Source organism: Heloderma suspectum, chromosome 5, assembly GCF_057233095.1.
Source record: "Heloderma suspectum isolate Gila_16-S chromosome 5, 16-S_ref, whole genome shotgun sequence".
Lineage (NCBI taxonomy): Eukaryota > Metazoa > Chordata > Lepidosauria > Squamata > Helodermatidae > Heloderma > Heloderma suspectum.
In genome coordinates this window covers 119,539,804-119,558,405 of record NC_139462.1, presented here as the reverse complement: position 1 = coordinate 119,558,405, position 18,602 = coordinate 119,539,804, and positions in this window count along the sequence as shown.

Sequence of the window (18,602 nt, the reverse complement as noted above, 5' to 3'; positions counted from 1 at the left end):
AGTGAGTTGTCTTGGCAAAATTCTATCAGCCTATGTCCTGCTTCATTTTGTTCTCCCAGACCATGCTTGCCTGTAATTCCAGGTGTCGTTTGACTACCCACCTTAGCATTCCAGTCTCTTATAATGAAAATAACATCTTTTTTTGGCATACTATCCAGTAGGTGCTGCAGATCCTCGTAGAAGTGATCTACTTCTGCTTTTTCAGCATCTGTGGTTGGGGCGTATATTTGGATCACTGTGATGTTAAATGGCTTACCCTGAATTCGAATTGAGATCATTCTGTCATTTTTTGGATTGTATCCAAGCACTGCTTTAGCCACTTTATTATTAATTATGAAGGCTACTCCATTTCTTCTGTGGTCCTCTTGTCCACAGTAGTAGATCTGGTGGTCATTTGATGTGAAGTGGCCCATTCCAGTCCATTTCAGTTCACTGACACCCAAAATGTCTAGATTTTAATCTTGACATCTCCCCAATAACCACATCCAATTTGCCCTGGCTCATAGAACTTACATTCCAGGTTCCTATGGTGTGTTGATCTTTAGAACATCGGATTCATCGTTCACCACCAGCACCATCAGCTGCTAGCCGTCCTTTCGGCTTTGAGCTAGCTGCGTCATCACATCTGGGGCTAGTTGAACTTATCCTCTGTTCCTCCCCAGTAGCATTTTGACCATCTTCTGACCTGAGAGTCCCATCTTCCGATGGTATACCGAAATATCTCTGGTTGTACTGATCCATTTAATTTTCATGGCAAGAATACTGGGGTGGGTTGCCGTTTCCTTCCCCAGGGATCGTATTTAGTCTGACCTCTCTGCCATGACCTTCCCACCTTGGGTGTCCCTTCACGGTTTAGCTCATAACATCATTGAGGTGCTCAAGCTCCAGCACCACGACAAGGTAATGATCTCTGTACTGAAGCCATGTGGAATGGGGAGTGTCTTTTAGGACATAACTTAACCAAGCCTCGTGTGGTGCAGAGTGGTAGGCAGCAGTATTGCAGCTGAAACTCTCCCCATGACCTGAGTTTGATCCCAGTGGGTAGGGTCTCAGGTAGGGATGTACGAAAGTCACTTACCTTTTCGAAGGGTGACATTCGCGGTGGTGGGGAGGCGCTCCGTCCCTCCCCCTGAAATTCTGGCCAGGGGGGAGGCGCTCCGTCCCTCCCCCCAAAAATTCTGGCTGGGGGGAGGCGCTCCGTCCCTCCCCCCCCGAATCCTGGCCGGCCAGCCCCGCAAATGGCGGTGGCCATAGCCGCCGCCGTTTGTGTCCTTGCAGTCAGCCGTGATAGGCTACGTAAATGTTTACGTAGCCTATCACGGCTGATTTAAAAGAAAAAAACCCCCGCACGTATGCAAATGGCGGTGCCCATGGGCGCCGCCATTTGTGTTCCTTATTTTGGCACGTCTTAGTCTACGTAAACATTTACGTAGACTAAGACGGTGAAAATAAGGGGAACGCAAATAGCGTAGTGTCTACGCTATTTGCGTTCCCCTTATTTTCGCCATCTTAGTCTACGTAAATGTTTACATAGACTAAGACGTGCCAAAATAGGGAACGCAAATAGCGGCGCCTTGCGTATGCGTGTTTTTTTTTTCTTTTAAATCAGCTGTGATAGGCTACGTAAACATTTACGTAGTCTATCACGGTGTTTTTTTAAAAATCTAGCCATGATAGGCTACGTAAATCTTTATGTAGCCTATCACGTTTTTTTTTTACTGGAAATGGCGGCGGTGGCCAAACCACCGCCGAACCGCCGCCAGAGCCACCGCCGCCAGGAAGATTCACCGAAGGTAAGTCCCATCCTGGGGGGGGCAGACCGTTTCACCACTGATTTCGGGGGGCCGAATGCGCTGGCATTCGGCCTCCCTGAGATTCGTGGCGAAATTCTCTGACATCCCTAATCTCAGGTAGGGATGGCGGAGAATTTCTCCACAAATCTCGGGGAGGCTGAATGCCAACGCATTCGGCCCCCCGAAATTGTTCGTGAAATTCTCCGCCCCCCCTGCCCCCCCCCCCCGGGATGGGACTTACCTCCTTCGAATGTCCCTCTCGGCGGCAGGTCCCGGCGGGAGTTCGGCGGCAGTTCGTCGGGGGCAGGGGCGGCAGCCGGTCTTCCGACTGGCTGCTGCCGCCGCCATTACAAAATAAAGTAAAAAACCCCCCAAAACACCTGTGATAGGCTACGTAACAATTTACATAGCCTATCACGGCTAGATTTCCAAAGTCAGCTGTGATAGGCTATGTAAATCGTTACGTAGCCTATCACAGGTGACTTTGGGGGGGAAAAAAGCGCATACGCAAATGGGGGGAACAAATAAGGAACGCAAATGGCGGCGCCCATGGGCGCCGCCATTTGCGTACGCGCTTTTCTTTTTTTTCAAAGTCACCCGTGATAGGCTACGTAACGATTTACATAGTCTATCACAGCTGACTTTGGAAATCTAGCTGTGATAGGCCACGTAAATCACTACGTAGCCTATCACGGGTGGTTCCCCCCCACTTTTTTATTTCGCGGACGGGGAGATGGGGTGCCTCCCCCCCCCAGACTGAATTTCGGCTGGGCGAGGCAGGGCACCTCCCCCCCCGGCCTGAACTTCGGGGGGAGGACTGAAGCGCCTCCCCCCCACCTCGAAGCAAGCTGCAGGACCAGGTAAGTGCCTTTCGTACATCCCTAGTCTCAGGTAGCCGGCTCAGGTCAACTCAGCCCTCCATCCTTCCGAGGTTGGTAAAATGAGTACCCAGCTTGCTGGGGGAAAGGTAGTCACAACTGGGGAAGGCAATGGCAAACCACCCCGCTATAGTCTGCCATGAAAACGCCAGCGTAAGCGGCATCCCTCTAGGGTTCAGTAATGACCCGGTGCTTGCACAGGAGGAACCTTTCCTTTCCTTTTTCCTTAACCAACTAAGTCAAAGCATACTCCGCATGTAATACTCATATTTGGATGCCTTACTGTGAGCAGTCAACAGAACTTAAGGATAAAAAGGACATGGATGCAGGAATTTGTCCTGTCTTTTTGGAGGAAACTCCTGCTCATGTTAGATAGGGCATTTTTAAACCAGAGGCCCGGTGTTGGCATATATGAGTTCTACAAGATAAACAAGCTGGGTTCTTATGACACCATAAAGGAAACCAAGTAGTCAAAATGGAGGAGTTGGGTATTTTTAAAAAGAAAGATTCCTACAGCTATAAATAGGGCTTTTCTGTACACCCTCAACCCATGGAAGTGAACTGGATGAACTGGCCAATGAACTGGAAAATACAGAATGTGATGACATCATTTTACACATTTCTTTTTTTCAACATTACCAGGAGGAGGTGTGGGAGGGCATGCAGGCTGGCAGTGGCCACACATCCTTCATAAATGCTAGTTAGGGCATGAGTTAGAAATGCAGGGAACTTCAACTCACTAACATTGAATAACTCATCCTTTAGAGGGGAGCCAGGAGACTTTTTCAATGCATTATTCACAATTTTATTCTTGGTAAAATTGTGAGTCTTCATTGAAATAATGTAAACATTACAGTGCCAAATTATAACTGTCTTGTATGTACAGGAAATAATGTGCACTGGAAATTAAGCCAGCTGCCTAGGTTTATTTCATGTACATATATTATCACTTACATATTGTTGGATGCTCCCCTTCCCCAAGCAGTGAGAAATTCCAGGAGCAGCGTGACACAGGTTTGGCTTCCTTTGGGTGACAGAATGCTAGGGACTTACAGAGTCCTTGTAATATGATTTATTTACAAACAGAGCACAAGTGAGGCAAATGGCAGGCACTTCTTCCAGAAAATACATGAGCGGGGAGCGGGCTATGCCAACTAGCCAGGCCCCTGATGTAGTAGTATGTGCTAGTAGCCCCACCCCTGGCACCTGTGCATACAGCAGGCACGTCTGTGCAGAGAGAGCCTTTATATGTACAGCAGTATGTCTGAAGGCTGACTGCAGAAGTTTGCGCTATATGCACAGATGCAAGGGGCATGGCTGGTTCGTGTGGCTACACTCCTCCTCGCTCATGCATAAAACACCGGAGGCAGGATGATAATGTAAGCCGCCTTGGGTTCCTTGCAAGAGGAAAAAAGGCGGGGTATAAATGCAATAAAATAAATTTTATTTTTTTTTTCTGAATAGGGCCTTAGTGTTCCAGCAGACAAAATGCTGCACTGACCTGGTTTGCATGAACACCATGGGTTAAACAAGCCATGGTGGGTTGTTGAGCCGCAGCGTCTGGCGGGCCCCACTTGCCTAATCACCCGCACAGGCACGGCTTGTTGTGTTCTCTGAACCTGGGCGGCATGGATTGTTGGAAGGGGAAACAATCCTCAAGTAACCCAACAACAGAGAGCTTCAGTTATTGGGTAGTATAGAAATGAAATAAACAAACAGCCCATGGTGAAAACATTAACATGCATTATAATAGTGAAAATTGCTTGCAAAATATCTATATTAGTGAAACTATATAAAATGTTTATATTAGGAGAAATGTGCGTGAAAATGCATAAAGTTTACAAAAATAAATTGTGAACTGATGCAGGCCAAAACAAACTTAAGGTTGGAGAAATGAGAAACTGAGCAAAACAACACTGACAGATTCATCCATCACTGTGTAGATTCGGTGGGATGGCTCATGAGGAAGAAAAACAAGAACCATGTGAGTGATTCTGGGCCAATTTACATGATCCTGTTTGAGGGGTGTTATCATAGGCTGATGCTCCCTTTCACTATTCCTGTGTTAAATTGATCTTGAGAAAAACACACCTGCATGGTAACAGTGCAACCTACTATGTTCTGGAGAAGAAGAGAAACTTGCTATAGTATTGTTCTGCTTAGCACCTTACTAATAACTCAGAAATGTGTTGCAATGTATTTTTGTCAACTGATTCTCGGTAGTAAGGCCATTAAGCATACTCACAACACAGATTTAAAATTTTTAACTTTAGCCCTATGACAATATAAATTTCAGGATTCTTTGGGGAAACCATAACCGTTAAATTGGAAGAAAACAGATGTAATATTGTAGTGTAGATCTCCCCTTCATGGATCACTGCCTTGTTGTGGCGAAGGGGCTTGCATAACTCAGTGAAGCCATAAGCTATGCTGTGCAGGGCCACCCAAGATGGACAGGTCATTGCAGAGAGTTCTGACAAAATGTGGTCCACTGGAGAAGGAAATGGCAACCTGGAATGTAAGATCGATGAATCAAGGTAAGCTGGAGGTGGTCAAACATGAGATGGCAAGATTGAACATCGACATCTTGGGCATCAGCGAACTAAAATGGACAGGCATGGGCGAATTTAATTCAGGTGACCATCATATCTACTACTGTGGGGAAGAATCCCTTAGAAGAAATGGAGTAGCACTCATTGTCAACAAAAGGGTGGGAAAAGCAGTACTGGGGTACAATCTCAAAAATGATAGAATGATCTCAGTACGAATCCAAGGCAAACCATTCAACATCACAGTAATTCAAGTCTATGCCCCAACCACTGAGGCCGAAGAAGCTGAGGTTGATGGGTTCTATGAAGACCTACAACACCTTCTAAAACTAACACCAAAAAAAAATGTCCTCTTCATCATAGGGGATTGGAATGCTAAAGTAGGAAGTCAAGAAATCACCAGGATAACAGGCAAGCATGGCCTTGGTGTACAAAATGAAGCAGGACAAAGGCTAATAGAGTTTTGCCAAGAGAACACGCTGATCATAGCAAACACTCTTCTCCAACAGCACAAGAGACGACTCTACACATGGACATCACCAGATGGTCAATATCGAAATCAGATTGATTATGTCCTTTGCAGCCAAAGATGGAGAAGCTCTATACAGTCAGTAAAAACAAGACCTGGAGCTGACTGTGGCTCAGATCATGAGCTGCTTCTTGTTGCAAAATTTCAGCTTAAATTGACGAACGTAGGGAAAACCACTAAACCATTCATGTACTCCCTAAATCATATCCCTTATGAATATACAGTGGAGATGAGGAATAGATTTCAGGGATTAGACCTGATAGACATAGTGCCTGAGGAACTATGGACGGAGGTCCGTAACATTGTTCAGGAGGCAGCAACTCAATCCATCCCAAAGAAAAAGAAATGCAAGACAGCCAAGTGGCTGTCTGATGAGGCTTTACAAGTAGCTGACGAAAGAAGGGAAGCGAAAAGAAAGGGAGAAAGGGGAAGATATATCCAACTGAATGCAGAGTTCCAGAGAATAGCAAGGAGAGACAAGAAGGCCTTCTTAAATGAAAAATGCAAAGAAATCAAGGAAAACAGAATGGGAAAGACTAGAGATCTCTTCAAGAAAATTGGAGATCTCAAGGGAACGTTTTGTGCAAGGACGGGCATGATAAAGGACAAAGAAGGTAGGGACCTAACAGAAGCAGATGAGATTAAGAAGAAGTGGAAAGAATACACAGAAGAACTATACAGGAAAGATCTTAATGTCCCTGATAGCCATGATAGTGCGGTCACTGAACTTGAGCTGGACATCCTAGAGAGTGAAGTCAAGTGGGCCTTAGGAAGCATTCCTAACAACAAAGCTAGCGGAGATGACAGTATTCCAGCTGAGCTATTTAAAATCCTAAAAGATGATGCTGTTAAAATGCTGCACTCAATATGCCAACAAATTTGGAACACTCAACAGTGGCCACAAGACTGGAAAAGGTCAGTTTACATTCCAGTTCCAAAGAAAGGCAACGCCAAAGACTGTTCAAACTACCGCACAATTGCACTCATTTCATATGCCAGCAAGGTGATGCTCAAAATCCTACAAGCTAGGCTTCAGCAGTATGCGAACCGAGAACTACCGGAAATACAAGCTGGGTTTCGAAGAGGCAGAGGAACTAGAGATCAAATCGCCAACATTCGCTGGATCATGGAGAAAGCAAGAGAATTCCAGAAAAAGTCTATTTCTGCTTCATTGACTACGCTAAAGCCTTTGATTGTGTGGATCACAACAAACTGTGGCAAATTCTTAAAGTGATGGGAGTACCAGACCACCTTACCTGTCTCCTGAGAAACCTGTACGAGGGTCAAGAAGCAACAGTCAGAACCAGACATGGAACAACCGATTGGTTCAAAATTGGGAAAGGAGTACGACAAGGCTGCATACTGTCGCCCTGCTTATTTAACTTATATGCAGAGTACATCATGAGAAATGCCGGGTTGGATGAATCACAGGTCAGAGTTAAGATTGCCGGGAGAATTATCAACAACCTCCGATATGCAGACGATACCACCCTAATGGCAGAAAGCGAAGAGGATCTCAAGAGCCTCTTGTTGAGGGTGAAAGTGGAGAGTGCAAAAGCTGGTTTGAAACTCAACATTAAAAAAAACTAAGATCTTGGCATCTGGCCCCATCACTTCCTGGCATATAGAAGGGGAAGAAATGGAAGCAGTGACAGATTTTATTTTCTTGGGCTCCAAGATCACCTCAGTCGGTGACTGTAGCCATGAAATTAAAAGACGCTTGCTCCTTGGGAGGAAAGCTATGGCAAACCTAGACAGCATAGTAAGAAGCAGAGACATCACCTTGCCGACAAAGGTCCGTCTGCTCAAAGCTATGGTTTTCCCAGTAGTAATGTATGGCTGTGAGAGCTGGACTATAAGGAAGGCTGAGCGCCGAAGAATGGATGCTTTCGAACTGTGGTGCTGGAGAAGACTCCTACGAGTCCCCTGGACTGCAAGGAGGTCAAATCAGTCCATCCTAAAGGAAATCAACCCTGACTGCTCATTGGAAGGACAGATACTGAAGCTGAAGCTCAAATATTTTGGCCACCTAATGCGAAGAGAAAACTCCCTGGAAAAGACCCTGTTGCTGGGAAAGACTGAAGGCAAAAGGAGAAGGGGACGGCAGAGGATGAGATGACTAGATAGCATCACTGATGCAATGAATATGGACTTGAGCATGCTCCGGGAGAGAGCGCAGGACAGGAAGGCCTGGCGTGCTATGGTCCATGGGGTCACGAAGAGTCAGACATGACTGAACGACTGAACAACAAAGTGTAGATCTGTCCTCAATGTTTGAGAGTAGTGGAAACTTGGACCAGGAAGGCTGAGTTTCAAAACCTCTTACAAGTATGAAGCTTATGGAGTGATTTTTGGCTAGTCACTACTTTTCAGCCTAGCCTGCCTCGCAGGGCTGTGTGAAAGTAAAATTTTGGAAGAACTATGAAAGCCACACTGAGCTTTCATAGGAAGGGTGGGATAAAATGTAATAAATAAACATTCTCTTGTAGAAATGGGAATGGGCTGACACTGACAACAATAATTTCACAGGTTTACCTATATAAATGCCATCTGCATTTTGAAGGCTGCTATTGGTACACAAACTTGTATGAGCATTGCGACCTCTGAGTCAGGCTGCATGAAGAAGATTGCCTGACAGATGTAACAAAGTTTTTCATCCCAAAGCCTTTACAGTTAATACTGATTTCCACTTGGCTTGCGGAATCTTGAAGGAGGTTCAAATTTTCTGAGAAAAGATGTCAGCACTAAAAGAATTGATCCATTCAGAAATGCAGGGGGGTGGCCTGAGTAGACCATCTACAGTGCTTACTGACATGAACAGCAAACCTAGGCCTTCCTTCTTTCCTGGAAGAAGTGAGTTATTTGCATATGTTAATTACATATTTTCACATATGCACATTTAAAATTGCTTCAGGGAAACAGGAAGAAACATCTGAGTGGGTGGAAAACTGGTATGTTCCAGCTGGCAACTGAAACTCCGTAAGTATTTATACACGCATCTGTTGGCTTATTCACTACCATTATAGGAACTTATTTAGGATGTGCCTGTAATTTTTTCATTGGGCTGGGACTGATTCTGTGTTCAGTCTGACAACTGCAGAAAGCAATATGACTTTTTCAGAGGGTGCACGAAAAACACACTAATGTAAAAATGAATTGTGTCTGATCTCCATATGCTCATCTCTGTATTCAGTATTTGACAGTGATTAATGGAAACCTTATTAGTTATTACAAAAGCAATGTGAAGTTTTGACTATGGGAAAGCATAGCAATTGGTAAGAGGAAAGTGATGAATATTTGCAAAGGTGATGAATGCTTGCAGAAGGCCCATGTGAAAGAATTCTGCAAAATAATTCAGTTGTAATTAAAGAGGCCAACTAGGGAAGAACTGTCATCATTATAAACAAATTGGACTACATACAGGAGGCTGAGAGGCAACTCTCCAGCACCACATTTTACAGGCCCCTATCCTCAAATCCCACTGAGGAATTCCAGAAGGCACTACACTGCCTGTTGGAGGAATTTCCTATAGATATGCAGTACCAAATTTATAGATACAGTAGCAAATTTACATGGACACACTTCAGGAGCCATGATTAAGCAACTTCTATCTGCTACCCAAGATACACAAACCAGGCAATCCTGGGTGCCCCACGGTTTCAGGCAGTGCCATCTTTGAGGAGAACATATAGTGACAGATTGATGGCACTGCCATGGGTACTCACATGGCACCACAGTATGCCAACATCTTCATGGCTTACTTGGGCCATGTTTCCACGGAAGGAGACGCTAATGGAGGAGTACTGGATTTTTTTTAAAGGAATAGGCTTTGCTGTGAGCAGGGCTCTACAAGCAGATTCTCCAGACCAGTAAAAATCGCTTCACAGACCATACTTCCAGGTGAGAGTGGGGGTTGGAGTGAATGTCATCTGACTGGCAGGGGCTGCTCAACCACTAAGAGAGGCTTCCCCCCCCTCCTTTCCCCTGAAAGTCCAGATGCACCTGCATTTCAGGAGCAAGCCTCATTGAACACAATGGGAGTTACTTCTGAGTAGACACACACATGCTTGTGCTAGGAAAGTGTGTGTGTGTGTGTGGGGGGGAGAACACAAAGAGGGAAACTAGCCTCCATTTTAGCTCGCAGGACCTCACTGACTACAATACTAATGGATTTGTTGTGGGAAAGAGATGGAAACCAGACCCCATTTTAACACACAGGATATCTGTAAGGAAGCTGTGAAGTAGTTACTTTCCAAGGCATGAATTGGAGCCTCAAGATCACACTTAATCGCACTTATGGAATTGGGCTTTAACATGTGCCATGTCAGTTGGGGGGGTTCTCTGTAATTTCTGTGGTCATTCAGAGGGCAAGCCTCATTCAGCACAATGGGAGGAAACACCCCTTGACTGGGGTCATGGTGAAAGGCACACCTCTGGGCAGGGCTAGCATACCCGAGCTAAATGCGGGGGTTGGGGCACACAGCAAGTATACTGCGGAGAACCTGATTTAAGGAAAAGAATAGCAGTCTCAGGAAATCCAGTTTTTCCCTGATTGTCAGGGTGGACACTGAGCCCATAGAATCCCAGAGTAGTTCTGATTCTGAGGAAGAGCAGTCGCTCCTGGGAGAGGAGCGCGCTCCTCTTTCCCAGGACCAACAGCTGACGGAGATTCCTCCCACCAGCATTCCTAGTTTAGTTAGCAGTCCAGGGAGTGACCAAGCACAGATAGCAGACTCGGTGGATGCGCGACACAGACGCAGAGAGCGGCGCCGGATGGAGGGCGCGGAAAGGAGGCGAAGTGCCAGGTTGGCGCGCAAACAACGGCTGCGCCCAGAGGCTCCAAGGAAAAGGGGAGGGACTCTCCCTAGTCCTTAAGTTCAGGGGTCTGCTGGTAATTCCCTTTCAAACGGGGACCAACTGTTCCAACTTAGGGCATAGGTACTGTGCTGCTCAGATCTAGTTGCAATCGGTATAGTTGTTAAGTTGTAAAAGAAGAATAAAGCTTTGAAAGGAATTCCTTTGTCTGTGTCTGGACTTGGCTACTGGTTTAGACAGAGAGAGACCTCCAAGGAGCCCTTGACAGCTTGGTCCCTGTTCCTCTTTTTTTTTCTTTCTCTCCTCTCTCTCTCCGATTGCCTTATGGAGGGCGCCGGGGACCCAGCGGTGCAAGCTCTGGCGCAAGAGAACCAGTTGCTCTGTGATCAGATGGCTCAACTGATGGCGGCTGTGCAAAATCTACCGGCTGTGGTAGATTTTGTGCCACCCCAAGGCCTTCCTGTCCACCCTAGCTCCCTCTTCGGTGCCAGCGGCCCAGGACTTTTTAGAGGAGTTGCGAGCAGTACACCACCTCTTACGGGACTCCCTCGAGCAAGCCAAGACAGCCTACAAGGCCTCTGCAGACCGGTGGCGCCAGCCGGGTCCGTCTCTGCAACCGGGTGACTGGGTTTGGTTGTCCACCCAATACCTCCCCTCTCACTCGCCCGCAAGGAAGCTCGCGCCTCGCCACACGGGGCCTTTCCAGATTACGGCCCAGATTAACCCTGTTGCTTTTCGCCTGGCTCTCCCACCCTCCATGAAGATCCATCCCGTTTTTCATCGGTCCTTGCTGTCCTCCCTGGTTTCTGGCGACCCTCATTGCTCGGTCGGCTCCCCCCCGCCGCCAGTGCTGGTGGAGGGGGAGGAGGAGTTTGAGGTCACAGAGATTCTGGACTCCCGCCTTTCTTGTGGCCACTTGCAATATCTGGTGGACTGGAAGGGGTATGGGCCTGATGAGCGATCCTGGGAACCCGCAGAAAATGTGCATGCTCCGTTGCTGCTGAGGCGCTTCCACCAGCTGTACCCCCACAAACCTGGGGCCCCAGGGGAGGAGCACGAGGGGGGCCTCATGGGAGCGGGGATGATGTCAGGGTGGACACTGAGCCCATAGAATCCCAGAGTAGTTCTGATTCTGAGGAAGAGTAGTCGCTCCTGGGAGAGGAGCGCGCTCCTCTTTCCCAGGACCAACAGCTGATGGAGATTCCTCCCACCAGCATTCCTAGTTTAGTTAGCAGTCCAGGGAGTGACCAAGCACAGACAGCAGACTTAGTGGATGCGCGACGCAGACGCAGAGAGCGGCGCCAGATGGAGGGCGCGGAAAGGAGGCGAAGTGCCAGGTTGGCGCGCAAACAACGGCTGCGCCCACAGGCTCCAAGGGAAAAGTGGAGGGACTCTCCCTAGTCCTTAAGTTCAGGGGTCTGCTGGTAATTCCCTTTCAAACGGGGACCAACTGTTCCAACTTAGGGCATAAGTACTGTGCTGCTCAGATCTAGTTGCAATCGGTATAGTTGTTAAGTTGTAAAAGAAGAATAAAGCTTTGAAAGGAATTCCTTTGTCTGTGTCTGGACTTAGCTACTGGATTAGACAGAGAAAGACCTCCAAGGAGCCCTTGACACTGATAAGCTCCGGGATGACTGCTGGATGACCATGACGTCATGTGTCCCTAATGACCTCAACACACAGCTGGCTCAAGAGTAAATTCCTAGTGGAAACACCCCCTTGGAACATTGCTTTCTCAGCTCCTATCCCCAAAAGCCTCTTCTCTACCTAAGATTAAATGTAAAAGGCTGCATTTAGGTTAAACTCAGCACTTTACGGCCGCAAGTGGTGTCCACTATGCCATTTGTGGCTGTCTTTCTCCCAGCAAAACAGTAATGGTGGCTGCCATTACCGTATCGCAAACGATCCGGAGCAGGAGTGCCGGTCCGCAGGGGATCCTTGGGAGGCGGAGGTGAGCGGTGCCATTCCACCGCAGATTCCAGAGGCCGGATTCCAAAGAAGCCGGCCTCATTTGAGTCCTCGGAGGAATTCTCTGCCATTCCTAGTCTCTACACAAAGGAATAAATGGACACAAATCTGACATCAGGAATGGCAATGTTCAGAAATGAGTGGGGGAACATTTCAATCTTCCAGACACTTGGTCAATGACTTTAATGCGGGGGTACAAAAACTCAGACCCGGGGGAGGGGGCAGTGGCTCAGGGGATCCCAATCTGGCCCTCCAGGTTTACCCAGAAGACCATGCCTTTGCCCTTGGCTCCACCCCCTTTCCTTCAAATTCCAATGCTGTGGTGGTTTCCTGGCTATTGTGCATTTTTCTCGATTCTAACGATCTAAAATTCTTCCCTTAAGGCTTAGTTACTTTAAGCAAAAATATGCTAGTATTTTTTGATGTGTGGTCCCCACCCTGTTTTGCTTTTAGCCACACCCACCACTGGAATGTGGCTCCGGAGAGCTTCTCCAAAATGGAATTTGGCCTTTGGCCTGAAAGAGGTTTTTTACCCCTGTCTTAAGATGCTCATTCTCAAACAAAAGAATTTCAAAGACAGGTATCAGTGTGAACTTGCTGAAGTACAATTCAGCCAGATATTCAACACTATTTCCTGTGGCTTGAATAAAGACAAAGGTTTTGTGTTTTTTTTTAAGCACACTACATATGTTAATCATCTCACTGTTGCAAGGATGTCTGTGTTATCACACAACAATTTGTGAATGGCCACCATTAAGATAATCATCACTGTCTGTACTTTTTTTTTTTTTTTTTTGCATTTCAGTTCCTCTGGCAAGACTGCTCACCTTTCCCATGTAACTCCACCCCAGCATGTGTGTGTGTATAAATCTGCCCATTTGAGGTTAGCACTTTATGCATCTGATGAAGTGAACTCTGGTCAATGAAAGTTTACGCCAAAATTAATTTGTTAGTCTTTTAGGTGCCACAGGGCTCTTCATTGTCTCTGCAAATTAGCCACTTGTAAGCAAGGTATACAGTGTATAATTCCCTCACTGTGCACTTTTGGTACCTGTACTACTTTTAATTTTAATTTAAGTAAGGTAGAAAATTCATTTTATTACAAAGTGAGAACAGAAATGTCCAATGTTATGACAACCCTGCCCCTGAACCATGACAATTGCAAAAAGGAGGAGGCTGTGATGAAGGAGGCAGCCGCACTGGCCCCAACAAACCAGGCCTGGTGGCACTGCAAGAAGAGAAATCTCACAATGGTCTGAAAGCATGGCCATTGAGAGATGTCAGGGCAGAAGTCTCCCAGGTCGCAAAGAACTGCATTGTACAAGAGAAGAGCTGGGCCGGGCCTATGTGACTTAGCCTCTTTTCAGGCCAGGTTGGCGCAGTGTCACCCACTGACACTCCTTTGGTAATCACCGACCCCAGGCATATGATGGTCATCCTATTGCAAGCCGGGAAGGATTTTTTCCCATGATAACTCAATTGACTAAGGCATTGGCATGTTTTTCGCTTTCCCTGGGGTATCATTTTAGGGCTTAGGCATGTACACAGAAAATGCAATATGTAGTAATCAACATGATCTTGGTGGGTATGGAACAGGAAGGAGGGAAATTCAGCCCCATACTTAAGGTAGTTAAATCCATAATAAGGGGCAATGGGGATGGGCTGGGGACCACCCAACAGATTTTGGGAAACTGGTGGGGAAAGGTGAACCATGCCTATACCTCTGGAGCCTGCAGCTAGCACCACACCAGGATTAGAGGTACAGACACGAGCCAAACTTCTGGGGGCCAAAATAGGGCATAGACAGCCCACAGATGATCAGGAGTAGAGCACAGGGGCCTCAGATTCCACCCCTCCTCCTTCAACCTGTTATTCTGCAGGTCAATACAATAAAAGCTGTGGCCAAGTTGTAACCCAAACCTGGTGTCTGCCTCTTCCTTCTTGAATGCAAATATAGCCATCTCACTTCATGCTTGCTTGTTTCTGCTCCAGCCAAATCAAAAGTTCACAAAATAGGGCATGAGTCAGCCAGTTAAGTATTATAAGCCCCATAGATATTAGTGGGAGGGATGTAAACATATGGTAATGATCTTCAACTGAAATTAATGGGAGTTAATTTAGCTCACCTTTAGCTCAATCAGACTCATAGTAAGTACCAAGAATTTGGTTACAGATTCTTAAAGAAGCTAGCACCTGTTCCAGTGTCAGTTTATTAGCTTAAAGCTGCACATCTATACTGCCTTAGAAGTCCCATTGAACGCTGTGAATTTACTTCCAAGTAAACTTTCATGGGATCGAGCTGTTGCAGAACCCAGAGTCAGAGAGACCACGGAGTGAAGGAAAAAGAGATTCTTTATTTAACGCGCGGGCTTAAGGCTGGAATCGTTTCCAAAGAGCCAGAAGCCCCGAAATACATCAGCACATTGTTTTTATAGACATTGTGACACATATGAAATGGCTCCTCCTCCACTTCTCGCGTGGGGTTGCAGTCCTCAACATTTCTTCTCCTAGCACTATTGTTTATAATACAAGAACTGGGTTATAGGGTAGCCATGATAAGGAGAGAACAGAAGAGAACAGCAGAGAACAAGATATACAATTGTATGACCTTTGACAAGATAAGGAATTCCTGTGTCTCGTCAGCTTACAACAATATATTCAAGGGAGAAAGAGCTCAGCAAGAACATGAAGCATGAGACTGCATGAGGCTACTTAGTCTGATCCCCGATATGGCTGCTACATTCCCCCCTTAAATGCATAATTTCATTACAATTATAGCATTTTTGATAACCATACAAAGCTTTTTGTGACATACATATTACTTAGCCTTTTGTTGGGCTATTAGAGCATAGAGGGCAGCAGTTTTACTAGCTGAGACATAAACCAGATTGGTTAAACAGCGCATAAGACAAGGAACGCAGAGACATAACAGAACTTTTATGAACAAGACTGGTAGAATTAGGATGAACAATGCTTCAAGCCAGCTAAGATCTGGAAGCCAAGGGGTTAACTAATTGAGCTAATTGTTTTGTCTTATTGTTTTGTTAGCTACTATACTGTGCAGGTTGTTGATCTGTTCATCTACAGCATTGCCATTATCAGTTAAGTTAAAACAACAGAGCTTTTGGTGTGTCTCACAACTTAAATGATGAAGAAGGAAGAGGTAATCTATACCAGCTCTATTTTCTAGAACTGCACCTCTTAGATCACACAACTCTTTATTTAACAATGACAATGCTCATGAAGTGGCATTTATGCTTTTGGCTAAGCTGCAAGCTAACCGGTTGATTTCCAGACCATCAGCCAAGGCTAAACCTGGAACCCCAACCAGTGACATTGCTAAGGCCAATTTTTCTGAGTCAGAATATAACTGCACATGACTATTACAATTTTTAGTTAGTTGGAGTGCTCGAGGCTGCCGTCGACAGATTTTCTCGGGCTACAGGGGAAGAATTGGCACCAGTTCAGTTGGCGGCTGAGGCAACATGGGTGGTTATTAGACAAGTTGGCAGGAATGAATGACCAAGTGTGGGAACTACATGTCTAAAACCATCTATGAGGCAAAAGTATGTGGGCATCATTAAAAGATATGTTTTGAATTTTATTACAGTGGAAGGGGGCCAGGGATAGCTTTGTATTTTCTGGAAAAATTTTTGACAATTAAGCATTTGTGCACACGTAGCATTTGTTTCAGCAATGATGGGGGTGCGTAGAGTGAACTCTGTAGGGGGTAGTATCTTTGCAACCACGCCCCAATTAGCATTTTGGGAATAAGTTAAGCTTACACCATAAACTCTTAACATGGTATCTTTTTGAATTTTCCCAGGATGTCTACAGACAGGTATTAAGCAAGAGCTAATAAGCCTGTTTGCAGGTATACCTCTTGGCAAACAAAAATGTTTTACTTTCGTGATGTTAGCCAGGTGAAGCCAGTAATTATCAGCAAATCACTGGGACAAACTTCTCCTTTCAGGGGCAGACCCCCCTTTTTGCACCTTATTAAGGAAACACAATGCAACACTACTAACACTACAACACGCATGTTTGATCTTTTTTGGGATCTGACCGTACGCCGGGCAGCTATTCACCTGGCAAGCTGCAGTAGGGTCTAGTCCCCTTCTTCAATTTTCCAGTTGCAGGTCTGACCGTATGCAGGGGGACAGTCTCCCGGTGTGTCCACAGTAAGGTTGAGCCTGAGTCTTCTTACTGCTTTTTCAGAATGATTTTTAAAGGATTTTCAGGATTTCTGTTTACAGTCTACTCTCCCCCTCTCGCTCTCTTGACTCGTGTCCAATGTATCCAGGGTTTAACTCCAGCTGCTTTCATAGCTGCGGGGGTGGAAAGTATGACAGTTTTCAGTCCTCTCCATCTGGGAGTCAAAGGGTTATTTTTCCCTCTTTAACTCATACTTTAACTCTTGGTTGGAAAGGATGAGCTTCTGTGATGGGAATGGCTTATTTTTTTAAGACAAAGCGACGCTGGGCTTGAAGAACTTTGCTCAGTGTTTGAACTTCTTGTTTAAGGCTAACGTTTGCTTGCTTTTGATGCTGCTCCAGTTTCAATTATGAAGTCAATGTCACGGCCCCTCACAGTCAATGTCACGGCCCTTCTCAAGCTGTCTCCCTCTTCACCTATTCTGGCCCCTTTGGTTTTCTCCTTTGTGTTTGATGTATTTTATTTGGGCATTCATGCCACTAATGTCTATCTTGTCCACACTGGTTCTTTTTTAAGAATCTTCTGCCTCTGCCGGGTCTTCTTCTTTTTTTCTTTCATCCACGTCTTCTTGGGCCTCTGGGTCGAGGGGGGTGTACTGGCGATAGGCATCTGAAAGACGCTCCAAGTACGCTCTGGGGCCTTGGTGGCACCTTGCAGCACTTTAGACACTTTGGTCATATTAACTGACTTCTTCATACCTGCTTTCATGGCTTCTAACAGCAGGGTTTGATACTGGGTGAGGTGCTCTAGCCCCACTTGTGTTTTGGGATTTCAGCGGGGGGGGGGGGGGGTTACTTACAAGGAGACTTTATTGGGTAACGTACAGCACACAGGCGTACTTAATGGTTGGATCAGACAGCTTCTCTGAACCACGAGCTATTGCGCTAAATGGGTTTTATACCATACATGTTACCCATAACACTAGCAAGCATTTTCAGCATAGGCTAGAAGTGTTTGGTTCTCAGGCACAGCTTCCTGTAAACAACTTCGCTTCCCAAAGTGCTTGATAACACTTTTATTTATTAGTATGGGAAGACAAATTTTTTCTCTTTCTTTTGCTTTCTTTTTCTTTGCTGATCTGCCTGTATTGCAGATCATGTTTCAAACTTTTTATATAAAACTTTCTGATCCATGCACCAGCCTTGTTTCTTTATTTGTCTTTTTTAAGTTAAACTCACTTACTTAAACCTTTCTGCCTTACACTAGTCTCAATGACACACATTTGGGATAGGGTCTTCTTCACCTTCTAGTTACATTTTCTTTATCTTAAAGAACTATTACATTATTGTGGCTACTTTACCCCAGGTAATAAGCTCCAGGCACAATCAGCTGCTTTTAATTTATCCTGGGGGCAACTATGGCCACGCTTCTTTTTTATAATTTTTTTTTTTTTTTGCCTCTTGCCTTTTCTTTCTTCTTCTTTTTCCTCTCTTCTCTGTCTGCTACTTTCTCTATTTCTTCTTTTTTACTTGCTTTTGTCTTTCTTTCCTTGTCATCCATTGGGAACCACACTTAGTATTATTTGGAGTTGCAACTAACACTAATCTGTAAATATCACATATATTTTATGATATCTAAGAAATCATAAAATATACACAACAAACTTTTTCTGCAATTTAACACAATGAATGGAAAACACTTCTTGCATGGTAAGGCATGATGGAGCAGATCCAGCAATCATACTGCTCTTCTGGCTGAAAGCTCAGGGCTCATCAAAATCAAGGGACGGGCATACCCACACACGCAAAGAGTTCTAGGTCACCATTTTTGCATCGGCAACTCTATGCTGCATGAGTTCTGGCAGAAGGAAATCTAAAAGTCACAGATCAAACTCAGCCTGCTGTACACTGAGCTG